Here is a 23650-nt window from a genome sequence, read left to right on the forward strand (position 1 = left end):
GGCAACCCGAATTGGACACTGTACTCCAGTTGAGGCCATATCAGTGCAGACTAGAGTGGAAGAATTAATTCTTGAGTCTTGTTTACACACTCCTGCTGATATTTCCCAAAATGATGTTCCCTTTTTTTGCAACAGTATTGCACTGTTGTCTCATATTTAGCTTGTGATCCACTATGACCCTCAGATCTCTTTCTTCACTACTCCTTCCTAGGCAGTCATTTCCCATTTTGTATGCGTGCAACTGATTGTTCCTTCTTAAGTGGAGTACGTCACATTTTTCCTTCTTGAATTTCATCCTATTTACTTCAGACCATTTCTTCTGTTTGTCCAGATCATTTTGAATTTTAAACCTTGCAACCCCTCCAGGCTTGGTACATCTGCAAACTTTATAAGTGTATTCTTTATGCCATTATCTAAATCATTGATGAAGATATTGAACAGAGCTGGACCCAGACCAATCCCTGCAGGACTCTACTCAATATGCCCTCCTAGCTTGACTGTGAACTACTGATAACTACTCTCTGGGAATGGTTTTCCAAACAGTTATGCACCCACCTTACAGTAGCTTCATCTAAACTACATTTCCCTAGTTTGTTTATGAGAAGGTCATGCAAGATAGTATCAAAAGCCTTACTAAAGTCAAGATATACAGTTTCAGAGTAGCAGCCGTGTTAGTCTGTATTCGCAAAAAGAAAAGGAGTAGTTGTGGCACCTTAGAGACTAACCAATTTATTTGAGCATAAGCTTTCGTGAGCGACAGCTCACTTCATCGGATGCATTCAGTGGAAAATACAGTGAGGAGATTTATATACACACAGAACATGAAAAAATGGGTGTTTATCATGAACACTGTAAGGAGAGTGATCACTTAAGATGAGCTATTACCAGCAGGAGAGTGGAGGGCGGGGGGGGGGGGGGGGGGGGGGGGGAAGAAAACCCTTTGTAGTGATAATCAAGGTGGGCCATTTCCAGCAGTTAACAAGAACGTCTGAGGAACAGTCTGGGGGGTGGGGGGGATAAACAAGGGGAAATAGTTTTACTTTGTGTAATGACTCAACCACTCCCAGTCTCTATTCAAGCCTAAGTTAATTGTATCACTTCCCCCACCCTATCCACAAGGCTTGCTATCCTGTCAAAGAAAGCTATTAGGTTAGTTTGACATGATTTGTTGTTGACAAATCCATGTTGACTGTTACTCATCACCTTATTATCTTCTAGGTTTTTACAAATTGCTTGCTTGATTATTTGCTCCATTATCTTTCTGGATACTGAAATTAAGCTGACTGGTCTGTAATTCCCTGGGTTCTCCTTATTCTCTTTTTTATAGATGGGCACTATATTTGTCCTCTTCCAGTCTTCTGGAATCTTTCCCAACTTCCATGAGTTTTTGAAGATAATCGCTAATGGCTCAGATATCTCCTCAGTCAACAACTTGAATAGTCTAGGATGTATTTCATCAGGTCCTGCCAACTTGAAGACATCTAGCTTGTCTAAGTAATTTTTAACTTGTTCTTTCCCTATTTTAGCCTCAGATCCTACTTCATTTTTACTGGTTTCAGAGGGGTAGCCATGTTTGTCTGTATCAGCAAAAACAACAAGGAGTCTTTGTTAGTCTCTAAGGTGCCACAAACACTCCTCGTTGTTGTTGTTTTTTCATATTTACTGGTGTTCACTGTGTTAGCCATCTGATCACTACTAACCTTTTGGGGGAAAACTGAAACAAAAAAGTAATTTAGCACTTCTTCCATTTTCGCATTTTCGTTATTGTCTTTACCCCACACACACACACCCCCGCCGCCGCCCCCATTGAGTAACAGGCCTACCCTGTCCTTGGTCTTCCTCTTGTTTCTAATGTATTTGTAGAATATTTTCTTGTTACTCTTTATATCTCTAGCTAGTTTAATCTCATGTTGTGTTTTGGCCTTTCTAATTTTGTCCCTACATGCTTGAGTTGTTTTATATATATATATATATATATATATATATATATATATTCATCCTTTGTAATTTGATCTCATTTCCACTTTTGTGTGTGGTAGATCTGGGTGAGCCTGGCCTGAAGAACAACACAGGGAAGTGTTTGATGCCCTGCATAGACTTAGCAACATATAAGCTTCTCTTCCAGAAGCAAGATTTAGATACTACATCAAGGAAACCATATATAGAGAGAAAATAGATTAGAGACAGAAAGATTAGATTGATAGGACTGGAGGGGAATACAATTAAAAGCATAATTTCCTTCATTTCCAGCTTGGGATCCTGCAAATTCAACTCTGAATCTAATAGTTATGTACATATATTATGGACAAAACTGAAATGTGGGCCTACATTTCCATATAGAGGCTCAAGTATATACGCAAGGTATCAAGTTTTACTGTCAGAATTGATTAATAGCTTCACAGAATTTAAGGCCAGTAAGGACCATTATGATGATCTAATGTGACCTCCTATTTACACTGGCCAAAGAATCCACCCTGTAATTTCTATATTGGGCCTATAACTTCTGTTTTAGTAATAGCATAACTTTCAGAACCAGTTCTGAGAAAGATATCCAGTTGTCATCAGAACTCCTTAACTGATTTATAACCTCATACGCTAAAGTTACAGTCCCTGTCATGAAATTTATATTTCCTTAAGCTTCTCAGCATCATCATAATGAATCTAAGTTTAATATAAAAAGGGAAAAAATCCCTATTAGCTCATACTTCTGAAGCTAAATTGGAACACAACACTTCAACCCAAGACACTGATGATATTATCGCACATTTATTTTTATAATTTATGCTCTGTTGAGAAAAGAAATATGTTGCTAGTAATAACTAGCAACCACCAATGTTTCCTGGTGGTTTGAAAGTTTACATACATTTCCAAAGTTCAGCTTATTTTGAACTCTTCTTGAACCTGACCTGAATAAAAGTATTAAGCAAATATGTCTTGTAGTATTTTAAGATTTTGTAGTCTATGCAAACTCAGAGTCATTTGCAGCATCTTATGTATGACAGCATGCAGGATTGATGTTACATTTCATTGGACGTAAAGTAAACAGGCAGTAAATTATCAATATACAGATTCTGGTATTTAAACAAAAAACTGAAACTACATATGAAAAATCAGTTTTGTTCATCTCTAAGCTGTGTCTAAGCTTTAGAATCAGGGAATTAACTTCCCAAGTCCTGTGTTTATATTTTCATTTTGTACACCTACTTGTATATTTTAAAACAAAATCATTATATACAGTAACAGGCTACAATTAAGTGAACTCTCTTTTCCCAAGCTCCAAATTAAGGCTCCTGATTAATTGTAGAGATAGTTAAAGTGAATTTCGAGCTTGCCATAATGGATATTGGGCTGAGAGCTCTGGAACCTAAAAAGCTTTGTGCCATTCCTTCCAATAATCAGATCTGTTTTGAGTGGGTTGCTCTTGAGGAGTGAGAGTAGTTCTTTCTCCATTCCTCTTTTCTCCAGAGACTACCTATAAGGGCACTAAATGGTATGAATTTTCTCTGTATTTTTATGAAGTAAAAGCCAGCTCACAAGGAAATAGAGCCTTACCACCAATTAATTTCATGTAGGCTATTGACTAGCTACTAGACTGTAATGACTTTCAGTGATATATTGCCCTAGTGTGGATTTGAAGCAGAGATCCAGAGGTTAAATGCCCCATACACTATTACCACTCCCCCAAATAAATGTAGATTGAAAAATCCAATATACCTTTACTAGTTCTCTGTGTGAAGATTTCTCTGACTAAAAATTTACTACAGGAAATCTCCCTCCAAATGAAAATATGATCAGTGTACTTGATTTCTGAGGGAAAATATAGAATTTTTGGTTGACTGGCCAGCTACCAACTTCTTGTGACTGGCAGCACTTTGGGTCCAATATATACAATAAACATTTTGATAAATGATGATAAGTAGTTATTGAAATCTCTCCCAAGATTCCTTTCCAGTATTCACATCTGGTCTAAAGCATGACTAGGGCATCGTAATAGGATGATGTGTTATATACATTACATATATACAGGGAAACAATATCTGAAATGGGATATTTGGAAAGCTGTGCAAAGACTAAAACTGGAGCAACTGTCACTATCAGATTTTTAATGGTCTGAAGCATGAATAAAATAAAATATAACAAAGAACAAGGAGTATAGAGAGGAGTATAGTCATTACAAAGATAGATTTAAAAATATAGGAGCAAATCATCAGCCACAACCGAGCAGCACAAGATGCCAAGTGAGGAAAAAGGTCGTGTTTCTAACTCCCCTTATCTTGGGACTGTTCTGTACAGGGTTGTCTCCTAGGCATAGGGAAACCGAGGGCTGCTCTCCCTAATGGCCCCCCAGGGTCTGAAACAGCAGCAGAGAATCAGCACAAAATAGGAGCATATTAGCCACACACACCTCTTCTCTAGCCATGCCTCCTATGCTGTCAGTAGTGATAGGGGGTGACAAACAGTTTCTATGCCAACTGTGCACCACTGCTCTTCAAGCAGGAGACTTTATCTCAGAGGTAGATACACCAGTTCTACAGCCAGAACCTGCCAAAACTGCAGCACAAAGTGCCTGCCTCCATCAAGGGATCTGATCCATTATGTCAATTGTATGTCATACTGAGGTCTGGTTCAAAACCCTCATTTGAACATGGATGCATCCAGCTAAAGAACTTACACCGTTCCTCTGATATCACGTCAGGACTAGGTCATGGATGGCCTGGGGGAACAGGATGAGCTGCTCAGTATTGGGGCCTGTGATGTGGCGTACAAAACCCACACTGGGCAAGAAAAGGAAGGGAGGACCCACTCCAGAGACAACCAGAGAGGGAATTATCTCCCTTGCCTGTGGACCCTAGACATTGGTAACTCCATCTTACTTATTTTGGTTTGAACTTCCCTAACAGGAGAAAGCCTTGGACTAAGCTAATCTGGGGGAAGGACGAGAGGAAGAGGACAGCCTTAAGCATTCTTGGTTGCCACACCACTGGTAGCCCAAAGGGTCCTGGGTCAGAGCCCAGTGAAGTGAGAGGGCTGGGCTCCCCACCCCACAACCCCCTTTGCAATCAGGGATTGTGGATGTAACCACTAGGCCGTGATCCCCAACCAAACCTCAAGAGAAGACCATTACAGGGCCAAAGAATCAAAGATGAATCTGGGGCCAGGTCAAAACTGCAAGTCAGAATCCATTGCCAAATTGAGAGTAAGAGGCAAGAATCAGGGTCAGGCCAGGCTGCGGTCAGCACTGGTACTAATCCAAAGACAGTAAAACAACCTTGGAGTCAGGAGCCGAGACAAGTTAGAGAGCCAAAAATCTGGAATCCAGGTGAGTTGTAGTGTGGAGCAGCAAGGCGGGGTCTAGGACAAAACACACCAGAAGTCTGTGCTGCTCAGACAGCTCCCAGAAATGTCTTTCTGGTTTATATGGGGAGCTCCGGCCAATCAGGGAATCACAGAGAACAATCACTCATACCCCTTAGGGTGGGACTTCCTGCAGAGCTTAGCCCCTTAGTTGCCTTGTTTTTGCAACTTTGCCCAAGCCCTGGGTGGCAACAAGGAAGTGTTGCTTGTCTCCAAACTTGCAGTCCCCAGTTTTAGACCTATGGGTTCTTACATATAAGTCATCGTTTCTGCACTGAAACACATATCTGCATCATGGATCTGGTGGATGAATTCTCCACTTGTTTTGTAAGATTAGTTCTTTCAGTCATACCCGTGCATGATCAGTATCCTGAACCAGAGCATCAACATCTTCATATGTACAATGATGCAGGATGAGTACTCTGACACAAGATTCTTTTAAATTGGATAAATAATAGGCTACTAAGTGGGGATACATGAGACTAACATGTGAAACCCATCTGGTCAAGGTGTGAGAACAGACATTGGAAACGGCATCATGCAATAATTAAATTTAATGGTACAGATCTTCAGCTGCAGCTGGGGAGTACACAGAAGAAGGAGGGTGCAAAGGTTGCTTTAAACCACCTTTATATTTCCCCAATCCTGGCCTAGTTGTGTGCCAACACAATCCTCCAAAGTAGGCTAGAGCAGCTTCAGGGTTGTCCTAACTTGCTATGACTGCCCTCAGACTTAGGGAGCTGATTCAGAAGCAGGCAATCAAAAGAGCATAGGGATAACCAGACATACCCTACATAGTAGCTGTGTCTGTGGGTTGCATAAGATCTGCTACACTAGCTCTATATTGCTGGAAAATATTGGGGTGAGTCTCCCGTGGCTGGCTACCCTAGCTTTAGACAGCACAAAGTGATCGCTGCACAACCCAAGATCTGGGCCAATATCTGTACAAAAGACAATAAATATTTATTTAAATTGTTTTAATTCTGTCTGGAATTGGTCATTATGCTTAGGTATTATACCTACTGTGTAAAGCTTTCAAAAGTACCTAAATCATTTACTATCCATTGGATTTTGATTGGACAGAGCCTCCTAAATAACTTAGGTGCTTTTCAAAATAGATATTGACCATACAAAATCATCATGAAAGTTTAGTCCAGGCACAAAATCTACTTGGACTTCCTTACCATGATGATGGTAATGTTTTATTTACCCACTGAGATGGAATACACCCTATATTCACACCCTACATACTATTGTAATAATCTTTGTATCATTTGAAAACTCATAATTTGCTGGTCAGTATTGTCCTGATAAAATATGTGTGGCAACAGTGTATGTAGGGTTATAAGATTCCCCAATATGATGTTACTAACACATGTTCCAAACCCCACAGCCCTGCCCAGGCTCCAGTCAAGTCTGTCCTAAACAAAGGAAGGAAATGTGTGCTTGCCTTAATTTTCACTTAAGCAGTAAACAGGGTCATCAAGCAGGAAGGGAAAACAAAGGAAGTTCAAATAGGTGGGGAAAAAACAGCGGGGAATATCCTTCAATATAGACTCTTTGTGTCCTGGTTCTCAGCTGGAACTGTTTTTTCAAAAGGGGGACTAAAACTATATAAAGAAAGGAAAGGCACCCCTCTATCTCTCTTCCTGCCCATCACATTCACTGCAGCTAAAGAGACAAAGGAAGCAGCGTCTGGACTCTGGGGGAGGGGTCCTGACCTAAAGAGTTTGGTCAATAAGACTGCAGAAAGTATGTGGTGGGAAAGTTTAATTTGCAACTAAGATAGTTTCTGAAGTAGATACTAGTAAATGTTTATCTTTATTTTTCTTGTAACCATTTCTGACTTTTATGCTTCATTACTTATACTCACTTAAAGCTATCTCTTTGCAGTTAATAAACTTGTTTTATTGTATTATCTAATCCAATGTGTTCAAGTAGAAGTGTCTGGATAACTTCATTTGTGGTAACAAGTTGTGTGCATATTATTCCCTTACAGCAGTGGTTCCCAAACTTGTTCCGCCGCTTGTGCAGGGAAAGCCCCTGCCGGGCTGGGCCAGTTTGTTTACCTGCCACGTCCGCAGGTTCGGCCGATCGTGGCTCCCAGTGGCCGCGGTTCATTGCTCCAGGCCAATGGGAGCTCATGGAAGCGGCGTGGGCCAAGGGATGTACTGGACGCTGCTTCCAGCAGCTCCCATTGGCCTGGGGCAGCGAACCGCGGCCACTGGGAGCCACGATCGGCCGAACCTGCAGAGGCAGCAGGTAAACAAACCGGCCCGGCCCTCCAGGGGCTTTCCCTGCACAAGCAGCGGAACAAGTTTGGGAACCACTGCCTTACAAGAATAACAGACTTAATATATTCATACTGTCCAGCATAGGGCTGGGCAGTACCATGACACACATTTCTGAGGGGAAATCTGGGACTCGGAGTGTGTTGGGATCACCCCATGGTAGCCTTTAAGGCTGGTAAGAGCCAACATATGGCTGGCTGGCTGCAGCACACACAGAACAATTTCGGAGTCATTTACATGCTGGAGACTGTTTGTGGGTAGTCCAGGTTGCAAACTACATCAATAAGGCATTGTAAAGGGCACCCCAGATTACAGGGTATGGGTAAGATAGCTCCTTATTAGTCTGGACTGCTTGTATGTCACACCCATACAAAATAATAATAATGAGCCCAGACAAACATACAAGTTGAACTTGGCAAAAAACATATACATGGTACCAAAATTCATGGTTCTAAGATTCTGCAACAGCTAAGCAAATAGAGTGAAATGGAGATGGAGTAAAATACTGAATTTTTATTGTGAATTTTGGACTTTTGTGGCTTGAAGTGAGGCTTTTGTTTTAGTAGAATCTTATGATTCATTATCTTTTTTATGGATATTGACAAAATTAAAGCAAAAAAATTGTTACAGTTTTGTATTAAGATTATTAATGCTCCTTTGGAGCCACTGTGATCAGTCAAAGTATATGGGTCATTTGCAAACCATACAAAAATTATGAACCATCTTGTCAATTTGCATTTAGGGAGCCTTTACTCCAATGGATCACAGACAAAATAAACTGTACTGGGTATTGTGCCAAGGCACAACTAAATACCTTAATCTACAGATCTGCAAATGAACTATCTCTGCATACCAAACATTAAATACTGATGACAAAATCTGTGCTTTCCTATAGTAGATAAAAGTTAAGGCCCCCTTAAGGCAATAATTCATATTATGGAATACTCACCTTGGCAATTTCCCTTTTAAAATAAAGATGTTTTTTAGGATTCACACAAAACAGACCCAAAAAAACAACGAACAGAAACTTTGTTTTCCTCCTGTAACTCAAAAATGCCAGAAACTCCAGGTGGCAGGAGCAGTTACAGAAGCAGCTAAAGCAGTGACCAGTGGACTTCTCTGGACAATACAATGGACAGTCTGTGTTGACTGGAGTTTCTGGCTGGCCGCTTGCTTTAATTCCTTCCTGCCTGTCCTTACCGCTTCTTCACCTCAGTCCCGCTCCATAATTGCCCCTCTTACCTTTCTCATGTCCTCTGCTTTATCCTCCTCCCCCTTCCTTTTGGTGTCCCCTCTCCCTTCATTTTCTTTCCATTTAGCTTTTCCCTTCCTACCTAAACCCTACTCCACATCCCTTCACCCAAAAACTCATGTAACTAACATGATGTTTACTACAATCATATTGTGCTCTTAGCTTTATATTACCTTTTTTTGTGTGCTATACTATTTCTGTGTTGTCTATTTAGATTGTAAACCCTTTGGGTAAGGGGACTATCTACAACTGTCTATTACTGTATACTGCCTCACACAATGGGTCCCCATTCTCAAATGGTTTGGAGACGCTACCATAATAAACATGATTTATAATCAAGCTTCACAGAATTCTATTTTTATTTATTTATAATTTCTACAAATATATATTATATATGTGTGTGTGTGTATTTTTCTATTTTTACTGGTTTACATTTTCACAGTTGCAGAAAATTATTTGGACCAGTGTCCTGTCTTCCAACAGTTGCCAATGCCAGGTGCTTCAGAGGGAATGCACAGAACAGACAATCACCGAGTGATCCACCCCTGTTGTTCACTCCCAGCTTCTGGCAGTCAGAGGCTAGGGACACCCAGAGCATGAGTTTGCATCCCAGACCATCTAGGTGAATTGACGGACCAATCCTCCATGAACTTATATGATTCTGTTTTGAACCCTGTTATAGTCTTGGCCTTCACACCATCCCCCAGCAATGAGTTTCACAGGTTGACTGTGTGTTGTTTGAAGAAATACTTCCTTTTGTTTGTTTTAAATCTGCTGCCTATTAATTTCTTTGGGTGACCCCTGGTTCGTGTTTTATGTGAAGGGGTAAATAACACTTCCTTATTCACTTTCTCCACTCCATTCATGATTTTATAGACCTCTATCATATCCCCCACTTACTTTTCTCTCTTTCAAGCTCAAAAGTCCCAGTCTTTTTAATCTCTCTTCATATGGAACTGTTCCATACCATTTTTGTTGCCCTTCTCTCAGTGACGCAAGTAAAATCCACTTCTGACTGGTACAGGATGGGCACCAGCTAAGGGGAGCATGTGACCTCCTCACGTGACTCTTCATGTGACTCATCACCCCTCCCCCAGCCCAGGGCCCCCATACTCTCCCTGTCCCCTCCCCACATTCATCCCATGTTACCTGGGGGGTGGGGGCTCTGTCCTCCTCCTGCTGCGCCGGAGACTTTGGGGCAGGGCTCTCCTGGGAACCGCAGCAGGGAAAGGAGCAGAACCCTCAGCCCTGTCCCCTGCCCTTCCACGGAGCTGCGTCTCCATCCTCCCTCTGTGTACCACCAGAGGATAGGGCTGAGGGGGCGAGGCTGGGGGTGGTACAGCTGCCGGAGGAACTACCAGCATTCTGCTCCTTTCCCCGCTGCCCCTCCCAGCAGGGAAAGGAGCAGAACTCCCAGCCTCACCCCCCAGCCCTCTCCTCCTGCGGGGCTGCTGCTGTGTCTTTCCCGTACACAGTACCGGCTATAAATAGCTTGCTGGCACTGCATACCCTAGCGTACAGGCCTACTTGCACCGCTGCCTTCTCTGTACCTTTTCCAGTTCTAATATATCCTTTTTTAGATAAGGTGACCAGAACGCATGCAGTATTCAAAATGTGGGCATACCACAGGTTTATATAGTGGCATTCTGATATTTTCTGTCTTATCTATTCCTTCCTAATGGTTCCTAACATTCTGTTCATTTTTTTGACTGCCGCTGCATATTGAGCAGAAGTTTTCAGAGAACTATCCACAATGACTTCAAGATCTCTTTCTTGAGTGGTAACAGCTATTTTAGACACCATGATTTTGTATATAGAGTTGAGATTATATTTTACAATGTGCATTACTTTGCATTTATCAACATTGCATTTCATCTGCCATTTTGTTGCCCACTCACCCAGTGTTGTAAGATCCCTTTGTAACTTTTCACAGTCTGCTTTGGATTTAACTACCTTGAGTAAATTTGTATCATCTGATCATTTTGCCACCTCACTGTTTACCTTTTTTCCAGATCATTTATGAATATGCTGAACAGCACTAGTCCCTGTACAGTTCCCAAGGGGACACCACTTTTTATTTCTCTCCATTCTGAAAAACTAACCATTTATTTCTACCCTTTGTTTCCTATGTTTTAACCAGTTATCAATCCATGAGAGGACCTTCCCTCTATCCTAGGGCTGCTTAGCCCTGGTCTACACTAGGACTTTAGGTCAAATTTAGCAGCGTTAAATCGATGTAACCTGCACCTGTCCACACGATGAAGCCCTTTATTTCAACTTAAAGGGCTCTTAAAATCGATTTCCTTACTCCACCCCTGACAAGTGGATTAGCGCTTAAATCGGCCTTGCCGGGTCGAATTTGGGGTACTGTGGACACAATTCGACGGTATTGGCCTCCGGGAGCTATTCCAGAGTGCTCCATTGTGACTGCTCTGGACAGCACTCTCAGCTCAGATGCACGATTATCTGCCGTTGCTCTGACGGAGGGAGAGGCGACTGACGACATGGCTTACAGGGTTGGTTTACAGGGAATTAAAATCAACAAAGGGGGTGGCTTTACATCAATGACTATTTCAGGCAGGACTTCACGGAGGGTTCCAATAAGAAATGGTGCACCTAAGTTATTGTTCTTATTGGAACAAGGAGGTTAGTCTGGCCTCTGATTGATACATGGCTAGATTTACCTCGCTGCACCTTCTCTGTAAGTGACTGCAGTGTGACCTAGAGGAATGAGTCCCCTAGACGGAGTGCGGGGGGGGGGGGGGGGGGGGGCAGGGTTTGCAAATGAGTACAAAACAAATCTGGTCTATTTCTTGTTTTGATACACTCCTTCTATCTTTTACATCTTTGGCTAGCAGCAGACGGTGCAGAAGGACTGCATGCCATCCACATCTCATGGCTGCTCGGCAGAAGATGGTACAATAGGACTGCTAGCCATCCTCATCTCTTGCCTGCCCGGCAGAAGATGATGCAATAGGACTGCTAGCAATCCGTATCACCTGCCTGCTCACCATAAGATGGTTCAATAGGACTGACTGCAGGACTGAAGAGAATGACTTGATCAAGTCACTCCAAATTTAGTCCCTGCGCCCATGTCTGCCCAGGCGCTCCTGATCGACCTCACACAGGTGACCAGGAGCACCTCGGACATGACGATGATGGCTACCAGTCGTACTGTACCGTCTGCTGCCACAAGGCAATGGGTTGCTGCTGCTGTGTAGCAATGCAGTACCGCGTCTGCCAGCACCCGGGAGACATACGGTGACAGTGAGCTGAGCGGGCTCCATGCTTGCCGTGGTATGGCATCTGCACAGGTAACTCAGGAAAAAAGGCGCGAAACGATTGTCTGCCCTTGCTTTCACGGAGGGAGGAAGGGAACGGGGGCCTGATGATATGTACCCAGAACCACCCATGACAATGTTTTAGCCCCATCAGGCATTGGGATCTCAACCCAGAATTCCAATGGGCAGCGGAGACTGCGGGAACTGTGGGATAGCTACCCACAGTGCAACGCTCCGGAAGTCAACTCTAGCCTCTGTACTGTGGAAGCACTCTGCCGAGTTAATGCACTTAATGCACTTAGAGCATTTTCTGTGGGGACACACACACTCGAATATATAAAACCGATTTCTAAAAAAACGACTTCTATAAATTCGACCTAATTTCGTAGTGTAGACATACCCTTAGTTTGCTTAAGAGCCTTTGACGAAAGACCTTGTCAAAGGCTTCCTGAAAGTCCATGTACAATATATCAACTGCATCGCACTTTTCCACATGTTTGTTGACCCTTTCAAAATAGAATTGTGAGCCATGATTTCCCTTTACAAAAACAGTATTGATTCTTCCCCAACAAATCATGTTGATCTATCTGTCTGATAATTTTGTTCACAAATTATCAATATCACGTGTCAAAAAATACAAAGTAAATTACCTTAAAACAAACTCTAATAAGTTCTCAAGCAGCGTTTTTCCTATTTTGCCTATTTGTAAATTTTGATTATTATAGATGGAAATATTTTTTTCATTGGTATGTGTGCGTATGGTTAAATCAACTTTTACCAACATTTACTGGGGGAAAGAAATCTAATCCTTCAAAGCCTATTTATAACGTTTAATAATAAATGACCAGATGGATTATGCTCTGGCTTTGGGAACAAACAAAACAAAACAAAAACAAAAACAAAAATCACTCATGGGCTAAAACCTGCTTGTGAATGTTATATCCTTACAATGTGCCCCTATAATCAAATGATAATGTTAATATAAAGCCCAACCATTTGTGGTACCAGTGAAAATGATACTTTTTACAGGGAACAGAGTAGTAGAGTTAGGAGGAGTGATAGGAAGACAAAAGGAAAATTGCAACAGAAGGCATAAGAACATAAGAACAGCCATACTGGGTCAGACCAAAGGTTCATCTAGCCCAGTATCCTGTTTTCTGACAGTGCCGAATGCCAGCTGCCCCAGAGGGAATGAACAGAACAGGTAATCATCACATGATCCATCCCCTGTCCCCCATTCCCAGCTTCTGATAAACAGAGGCCACTGACACCATTCCTGCCCATCCTGGCTAATAGCCATTGATGGACCTATCCTCCATGAATTTGTCTAGTTCTTTTTTAAACCCTGTTATAGTCTTGGCCTTCACAACATCCTCTGGCAAAGAGTTCCACAGATTGATTGTGTGAAGAAATACTTCCTTTTGTTTGATGTAAACCTGCTGCCTATTAATTTCATTTGGTGACCCCCAGTTCTTGTGTTATGAGAAGGAGTAAATAACACTTCCTTATTTATTTTCTCCACACCAGTCATGATTTTATAGACCTCAATCATAACCCCCCCTTAATTGTCTTTTCTCCAACCTTAAAAGTCTCAGTCTTATTAATTTCTCCTCATATGGAAGCTGTTCCATACCCTTAATCATTTTTGTTACCCTTTTCCAATTCCAATATATCTTTTTTGAGGTGGGCCAACCACATCTGCATGCAGTATTCAAGATGTGGGCATACCATGGATTTTTATAAAGGCAATATGATATTTTTTGTCTTATTATAAATCCCTTTCTTAATGATTCCCAACGTTCTGTTTACTTTTTTGACTGTCGCTGCACATTGAGTGGATGTTTTCAGAGAACTATCCACAATGACTCCAAGATCTCTCCCTTGAGTGGTAACAGCTAATTTAGACTCCATCATTTTAAAGGTATATTTGGGATTACGTTTTCCAATGTGCATTACTTTGCATTTATCAACATTGCATTTCATCTGCCATTTTGTTCTCTAGTCACCCAAGTTTTGTGAGATCCCTTTGTAACTCTTCGCAGTCTGCTTTGGACTTAACTATCTTGAGTAGTTTTGTACTATCTGCAAATTTTGCCACCTCACTGTTTACCCTTTTTTCCAGATCATTTATGAATATGTTGAACAGCATTGGTACAGACCCCTGGGGGACTGCTATTTACCTCTCTCCATTCTGAAAACTGACCATTTAGTTCTACCCTTTGTTTCCTATCTTTTAACCAGTCACTGATCTATGAGAGGACCCTCATTCTTATCTCATGACAGCTTACTTTGCTTAAGAGCCTTTGGTGTGGTAGCTTGACAAAGGCTTTCTGAAAATATAAGTGCACAATATCCACTGGATCCCCCTTGACCACATGCTTGTTGACTCCTCTAACACCAATCCACTAAAAGAAAATCTCCACAACTACAAAGTGGTGCACAATAAATTAAAAACAGGGAAAGGTATCTTCAGAAATGTAGATTAAATAAATAGGTTACATATAGCTGTATAGATCTCATCATTTTCTTTCCCACCCATGGCTTAAGAAATGTCCTATGCTGCCAAGGAGGATTAAGGTGGCTTTTAAATCTATACTGGTCCCATTATTCCAAGAATTGAGGAACAACCTTTTGTTTTTGTTGGGTTTAAGGAGAATTGACAATTCTCAAATTATCCTCCCTTTTGTGGTATGCTGTGGAAAGTGAGTGCTGTTGTGATTTCTGTGTATCTGCTCTGTCCACAGCTGGTTGGTTTCCTTCTAGTGAATGAGTTATTTCCGTTTTCATCATTGCAGCTTGAGAATATGAACATTCATATCTCAAATCAAGAATAATCTATTTATATAAGCTAACTTTGGCCTTGATCCAGCAAAGCACTTCATTTTCCCATTGACTTCAATGGAACTATTAATGGGATGAGAGTTAAGCACATATTTAAGTATTTTGCTGGATCAGGTCCTTTAGCATGACTGTGTTCTATAGAAATACAAAGTTAAGAATACAAAGAACGATGATCACATAGCAGGGGCATAAACAACATGGTTTTATTTGTAGAGTGGAGGGGCTAGAATAGTAAAATTATAGCTGCTGAATATCATTTTTATACTATCTAATTGTTCTAGAAGGGGCAGTCCCCTGACAATTCACAGTTTGTTCTTTTCAGTCCAGGAGGGGTATATCTCCTTTGATGGTCTCCATTGCTTTAAGTTCCTTTCTTTCACCCAGGGTATATGCTGGCTGTTGGTGACCAGGGCCAGTTTGAAGGGTATCCTGCAGCATGCTCTGGCTCCCTGCCTGGGAAATGGCTCAGCAAGCAGGGTCTCCTCCTCTTTTGAAGGAGATTTCTGTGTGCCCGGATGAATTTGTCTATGCTTCTCCCAGTCTTTCTGCCGCTAGGCTGGCTTTTTCCCTCTCTCTCGCGCTCTCTCTTTCTCACAGAGTTTAGTGAGCCTCTTTTTCTGTCTCTGCATGCAGACTTCAGATCCCCTCTCTCTAGCAAGACCTAGATAGTTCCAGCCAGCTGCCACTCCTCTAAGGCCGCTGCCAGGGCCGGCTCTACAGTTTTTGCAGCCCCAAGCAGTGAAAAAAACTGCCGTCATGGACAGCAAAAGGGAAAAGCTGCTGCCAAATTGCCGCCACGGCCAGCGGAACAGAGGGGCTGCCGCCAAATTGCCATCCCTTTCTAACTACCGTCCGAAGCACCTGCTTGGAACGCTGGTGCCTGGAGCCGGCCTGGCTACTGCCTAGAGCCTCCTGATGGGCTCTTCCTTTCTTTCCTCCCGGCCTCCTGCAACAAGTTCCATGTGCTGTTTTCACAAAGAGAGCTGTGAGGCCTGACATCAAGGAGCCCATGATTCTTTGGCTAATTTATTTAGTCATTTTACAGCCTCTGACCTCAGTCCCATGGCTGGGTATCAAAGGGCCTCCAAGCTGCCATCTTAGCTGTAGTTTTTTCCTTGTCAGCATCTGTGAATGAGAGAGAGAGAGAGAGAGAGAGGAGATCTTTTATTATTGCTCCTGAGTAGTAACAGCAATGCAAGTAATATTTGTATATGTAATTTAGAGTTATAGAGTTCCAGGCCAGGAGGGACCATCAGACCATCTACTCTGATCTCCTGTATATCACAGGCTACTAACCCACCCCACAGGCCACTAATTCACCCAGTTGTCCCTGTACTGAACCCAATAACCTGGACTGGACTAAAGTCTTACAGCCTTCAGGAAATTAACCTATTGTGTGCCACAGGAAGCAAATAGAAAGGACAGAAGTGCACCAATGCCCAAGGCCCGTTCAATGTCAGGGAATCGGTTTAGTGATTTCTCGGTGCTCTTCTTTTTTCTATGGTGGCATTTTGCACTTTTGACCTGTAACTGAAAGCTCTCTGCAATGAGACCCCATCACACCCATTTTGAGTTATGAAACAAACATGAGAGATTTCCATCTTAAGATTTAGTTATATCCCATTTATCTTCTTAGTGCCTTCACCTTATTAAAGGAAATTAGTTTTCACCAAGGCCCCAAGGCAGCACAACGGTAATACAATAATATTTGCTGAAAGCTTTCAGAAAGACCTCTTACACTGCAATTGCTAGTTGGCTGGCACTCCCTTGTGTCAGTGCTTTTAAATCATGCATTTCAGCAGGTATTACACACATATTTATTCATAATATGCTGGGTTCTTAGGTTTGAGGATTTTTTTTTATCATGGCTCCCCACGTTGTTGAAATTAATCATGGCCTGTAGGTCACTTTCTCCAGTGACTCCTGCTGGGGAATTGGTCATGTCTGAAATAGTGTTGTGATCTGAGATAAAATATTCATGTCAGTAACAGATGGCTTGTGTTTATATGTCACAAACAAGGCTGGCCTGGCAAATTATTATACCTTACATTTCACATTTTGTGATAGGCTTTCCAAGTCAGCTCTATGATTATGATATTGATCTCCTTTATTTTTCTTACAAATTCAGTGCCTACTTCCATGCAACTTTTACAAAAACTGGAGTGTTTCTTGAAAAATATAAATATTCATCTTTATCACTTGAGCATCTTTTAGAACCTTATTTTAGCACTTAATGGGACACATTCTGCCCTGAATCCCACTGGGAGCAACCATATTGTACTTGATTAGCTCAATGGGACTGTTGTGTAACGTAAGATTAACAATATGACAGTCCAGAGGTCTATGCTGTAGCCAGCCTGTGTTGTGTCCCTCAGCTCCAGGCACACAAGGACAGGGAGGTCCATGTGGAGAGCACCAGATGACTTGCTTTGGTTAATTGAGAAGTGCTGTAGACAGGCTGTGAAAGACAGGCCTGAATGATCAGTCCATCCAATGAGAGACATTTGAGAGAAACAAAAGGGAAAAATAGGTGGCCTCGACTCAGTGGGCCTCGACTCAGTGGGGAGGCATCCCCTCACCTCAAATAGCCTGAGCAGAATTGTGTTGACTGCAATGGAAGTTGGAGCAGGTCCCAAATTACACCTTCATTATTTTACTATCAACAGTGAATAATCAGGTTTTTTTTTTTAAACCATTGTTTTTAAAACGCGACGACAAATACCAGACAATGATTTGCTTTCCTTACTGCCCTCTCCCCCTGCCCCATTGTGTTTGGTTAAACACAAAATTTAAATTCAATTCTCTTTCTACACTTAAATTGCAATCCTGCAATAAGTTCGGCATGGGGAGAGCCATATTGACGTTGATGTGCATCTGTGCAGACCACATGGCAGGACTGAGACTTCCATGCTTCTCTCTGTCACTTTAGACATTCTGTCATGACAGTAGCTAGCTGTTTTCATCTGTAGATCTCAACACACTTTACAAAGGAGGTCAGTATCATTATCCCTATTTTACAGATGGGGAAACTGAGGCACAGGGAAGGGAAATGTCTTGCCCAGGGCCACCCAGTAAACCAAGAGCAGAAGTAAGAACTGAACCCACATTTCCTGAGTGATAGTTTAGGCCCCGAATCACTAGGTCACTCTGTAGAAGTCATTTAAGTTTCATTTTCAAAAAGATACTAATGATTAATTTTCCTGCTCTCTGAAGGTTTTTTTTTATCTAAAACCTTTTCATTTCCTTTTGTTCCTTTATACTTGTTTAACAGAATAAAACCTATTGTAACCAAAATGTCTTCCATAGGGAAATCCTCCATCGTGTTAAGTGACTGCACAAGATTACAACAAAGCCACCTGCAAAATGTGTGACTAAATATGAATGCAATAGCACCAGATCCCTTTTTATTGTTGAACTGCACAGCTACACTTTCCTCCAAAAGGAGAAACAGCATGGGGTTAATGTAATGTACTGAAAAAAAATATATAGATATATGAGGAAATTAGAAAAACAGAAAGTTTCATGACACTTCTTGTGCTGTTTATCCCAATGCAAATTAAAACAGCTGAGCTATAAAAAATCCCTAAAACATCCAGATTTATAGTGGAGGTGATGACAGATTTGCACAAGCACTTCCAGAAGCCAATGTGTCCTAAAATGCAACTCAGAATAGATGAATAACTGAACAAAACACACAACATAGGCAATATGGAAAGATGTCCTGTAAGAAAGAGTGCATATGAGGTGTTTAACTTATTAATGGGGTTTTTTTTTTCAGCAACTATGATTTCCACTATAGGAATGGTAGCATTGACCATACAATCATAGAACATTAGGGTTGGAAGAGACCTGAAGAGGTCATCTAGTCTAACCCCTGCTCAAAGAAGGACCAACCCCAACTAAATCATCCCCGCCAGGGCTTTGTCAAGCTGGGGCTTAAAAACCTCTATGGATGGAGATTCCACCACCTCCCTAGGTAACCCATTCCAGTGCTTCACCACCCTCCTAGTGAAATAGTGTTTCCTAATATCCAATCTTGATCTCCCGCACTGCAACTTGAGACCATTGCTTCTTGTTCTGTCATCTGACACCACTGAGAACAACCTAGCTCCATCCTCTTTGGAACCCCCCTTCAGGTAGTTGAAGGCTGCTATCAGATCTCCTGTCATTCTTCTCTTCTGAAGACTAAATAAGCCCAGTTCCCTCAGCCTCTCCTCATAAGTCATGTGCCCCAGACCCCTAATCATTTTTGTTGCCCTCCGCTGGACTCTCTCCAATTTGTCCATATCCTTTCTGTAGTGGGGGGCCCAAAACTGGATGCAATACTCCAGATGTGGCCTCACAAGTGCCAAATAGAGGGGAATAATCACTTTCCTCGGTCTGCTGGCAATGCTCCTACTAATCCAGCCTAATATGCCATTAGCCTTCTTGGCAACAAGGGCGCACTGTTGACTCATATCCAGCTTCTCGTCCACTGTAATCCCCAGGTCCTGTAGCTGTGTACAGGATTCTTCCGTCCTAGGTGCAGGACTCTGCACTTGTTCTTGTTGAACTTCATCAGATTTCTTTTGTCTACATCACTCTGGACCCTATCCCTACCCTCTTATCTACCCCTCCCCCAAGCTTATTGTCATCTGCGAACATGCTGAGGGTGCAATCCATCCCATCATCCAGATCATTAATAAAGATAATGAACAAAACCAGCCCCAGGACTGACCCCTTGGGCACTCTGCTTGATACTGACTGCCAACTGGACATTGTGCTCTTGAGCCCGATCATCCAGCCAGCTTTCTATCCACCTCATAGTCCATTCATCCAACCCATGCTTTTTTAATTTGCTGGCAAGAATACTGTGGGAGACCGTATGAAAAGCTTTGCTAAAGTCAAGATATATCATGTCAACCGCTTTCCCCATATCCACAGAGCTAGTTATCTCATCATAGAAGGCAATCAGGTTGGTCAGGCATGCCTTGCCTTTGGTGAATCCATGTTGACTGTTCCTGATCACCTTTCTCTCCTCCAAGTTTTTCAAAATGGATTATTTGAGGACCTGCGCCATGATTTTTCCAGGGACTGAGCTGAGGCTGACCAGTCTCTGGTTCCCCAGGTTCTCCTTCTTCCCTTTTCTAAAGATGGGCACTATATTTGCCTTTTTCCAATTTTCCGGGACCTCCCCCAATTGCCACAAGTTTTCAAAGATAATGGCCAATGGTTCTGCAATCACATGAACCAACTCCCTCAGAACTCTCAGATGCATTAGATCCGGCCCCATGGACTTGTGCATGCCCAGCTTTTCTGAATAGTCCTTAACCTGTTCTTCACCACTGAGGGCTGTTCACCTCCTCCCCATACTGTGCAGCCCAGTGCAGCAGTCTGGGAGCTGACCTTGTCTGTGATCATACAAGTGCTTAACACAATGTAGTGCAAAAGCAAATAAAAATGGCTTGATGTTTTAGACTAGGAACTGAATAAGTCATATGCCAAAAAAAGGAAAGTGAAGAAGATACAAATAAAGCCATTAAAAAATAAATTATTTTGCACTCATGTGCTGATGTACTGATGATGCAGGAGTTGTTATCATGACTTTGTCTACACTACCACTTTTGCTGGTAAAACTTTTGTCGGTCAGGAGCGTGAAAACAACACACTCCTGACCAACATAAGTTTCACTGGCAAAAGTGCTGTTGTGGAAAGTGCTATGTCGGCAGGAGAGACTATCCTGCTGACATAGCTAACGCTGCTCATAGGGGGTGATTTAATTATGCCAGCAGGAGAGCTTTTTCCTGCCATTGAAGAGTGACTACACAGGAGACGTTACAGCGGTGCAGCTGCAGCAGTACAGATGTGCCGCTGTAAGGTCCATAGTGTAGACATAGCCCCAGTTTCCAAACCGGGGTGACGATGCCAGGATACTTCATCCATAATATGGGTGCTTTAATCAGGATATAAACACTCAACATTGATACTTGGCATCTTTGATGCTCACTCAAACTCTTTAGGGCTCATCTTTTTGTATTGTGCTTATACAGTGATCAAAGCAGGACCTTGATCCATGATTGGAGCCCTTCAGTGCTATTGTAATACTACTACTAATAATTATTAATAAAAGCAGAGTTGGGCAAACTTACTTAAGCATTCAAGTTAAAAATTGGAGTTCACATGTCTAATTTTAAAATTTTGGATTGTATAGTACTTGATTGATATAGCTTTACCTCTTAATATTTGGTATAATTATTCCCCATTTTTAATATAACCCTTTAAGCAAAAGTTAATGCCACACACATGCAAACCAATTGTATATGTATGTGTGTTTAAGCTACATCAGGAAAATCTAATGTTAGAAGAGCCATGATCATATTCTATCCCACTTCCTTACCCATTGCTAGAAACATCATCCCTATTTCCAGATTTTTGACTATGGAATAGATTCTCCACTACATTCAGCTTCCATGCCAGGGATATCCACAGCAGAGGATTTCTGTTCCTTTGTGTTGCTTAAGGAGCACAAACAGAGCAGAATGTTAGGCTTTCAAAAGAGCTCAGAGCCACACAATTGGGACCAGATTTTCAAAAGTGCCAGTGGCCAGGTTCCATTGAGGCACCAAAACAAGGGGCAGATATTCAGAAGTGCTCAGCACCTAACAGCTCCCAGGGTGACACTTATAGCCAGTTTGTCACAGGATCTCATCACCCAATGTGCTGAGCACTTTTAAAAATCTGGCCACTTATATTGGTGCCTAGGAACTATGCTCTTGAAAGTGTAGCCCCTACGGAATAATCTGAGCTCCTGAAAATCTGGCCTCATGTGTTTAAGCCTTAGGTAATGAGGCTGATTAGTACACTTGTGAGTGTTTAATGCTGATATGGGTTCAACTACTAGTATGAGGTGGGTAGGGGCAGAAATCCTAGCAATGACAGTTCCATTACAAAACCTGAAAGGAAGACTTCATATCTGCTTCTCCTCCAGTTAACAGCCATTCCCTTTGGTACATTTGTTTTAGCATTTTGATGTGCTAGTGGCACAAATTCCACTTTAAACTCCCTGGTTTTGGCAGCCATGTTAACAGTGTTCTCACTAGGGTACTGCCATTTCAAAGGCTTCATCCTACTTTTTAAAAAAGTGCTTCTTATGTACTTTATTAAACAGTCGCCATTTATCAGACCATGAAATGAGACAGGTACTGTACAGAAATTAGCCTTTTGGCACAAGGCACTATGTTAAGAGGTCAGATACAAATTCATAGCTTTTAAAGTCTCAAGGGACCATTGTGACTATTTAATCTGACCTTGAAGTCTCAAATTTAAATTAGAAGACAGTAAAATGGGACAGCATGGACAACCTGAATTCTGGCATTCCCAATTTATGAGTGCCTGACTTTGCAACCTTAAGATGCTTTTTACGTAAGTTTTTTTATGTGCAATAATAAAATAAGCAGAGTTATTCTAAAGATGAATGAGTTATTTCAGTGCTGATAATTCATAAATATTAGAATGATTGTTATTTTATGGTGTAATGTGACTTAATTTCATTTTTGCTTTATAGTCTATGATCCAAATCATGGGGTCCAGAATTCTACAAGTGTTCCTCAGAATAAAACACAAATAAAGACTTTAGGATCTGGTTTTAGGATCTGGTTTTAGGATCTGAATTAATTAAACATTGAGAATTTATTAATGTTTCCTATATCATAGGATTTTCCATATAAGTAGTAGATAAATGTAAATGATGCGTAATAATGATTAGTGTCTGAATATGAATCTGAAAAAGAACGTTACATGGAGATTAATAAAACTACTAAAAAGTTGACAATTACTTTGTAAGTTTCCAGTTATAAATTGTGGATCAACCTGTATAGTATGCAAAAGTTATAATATATATATAGGTGTAAATATAGTTGTGTGTGTGTGTGTGTGTGTAAAGTGGTGCTTGTTTTACAAAAAACTGGATGGAATACCATGGCTAAATTTTTCAGTACCCTGTCTCTTTAAAACATTTTGTTCTCCTGAAAGGTAGGTCAGTGATACATAGCTCTGATGATCAGTGTTTGGTTGTAGCAGAATTTAGTGCTCCTGAAAAACTCTCCAGCTGTGTGATTTTGTAAGTTGTGTCTATTTGTTTGATTCTTGCAAAAAATTCAGTAATGTGCTTCATTTTAAAGCAGCAGCCTGATATGGGAGTGTAACATCTGTCCTGTTCTTTAATCTGCAGGTGAAAATAGATTGTTTATACTAACATTGTCACATAACAGTCAGTGCTGGCTGTAAATTTGAGGGCGCAATTGTTCATGAAAAATAAGGAAAACAAGAAAGAAAATGAATGAAAATCCTGGCCCCATTGAAATTAATGGAAAAATTCCTATAGACTTTAAGAGGGTCACAATTTCAACAAATATCTCCACTACTGCAAGTACATGTTCAGCATCATGTTTCTTCTTTCTAAAAAATAACTTGGGTAAATTGTGGATGTTGTGGTCTTATATATATATACTTATTACAGTTACTTTTGAAAGACTTTCTAATGCAGGTATATTGTATATATCATAGCTTCTGTATACAATCTATAGTCTTATACTTAGCTATATGTGATATTGATAAAATAAGTTCCCTGTAAATAATGATGTGGTCTACAA

The sequence above is a fragment of the Chelonia mydas genome, chromosome 1 (assembly GCF_015237465.2).
Source record: "Chelonia mydas isolate rCheMyd1 chromosome 1, rCheMyd1.pri.v2, whole genome shotgun sequence".
NCBI classification, from domain to species: domain Eukaryota; kingdom Metazoa; phylum Chordata; order Testudines; family Cheloniidae; genus Chelonia; species Chelonia mydas.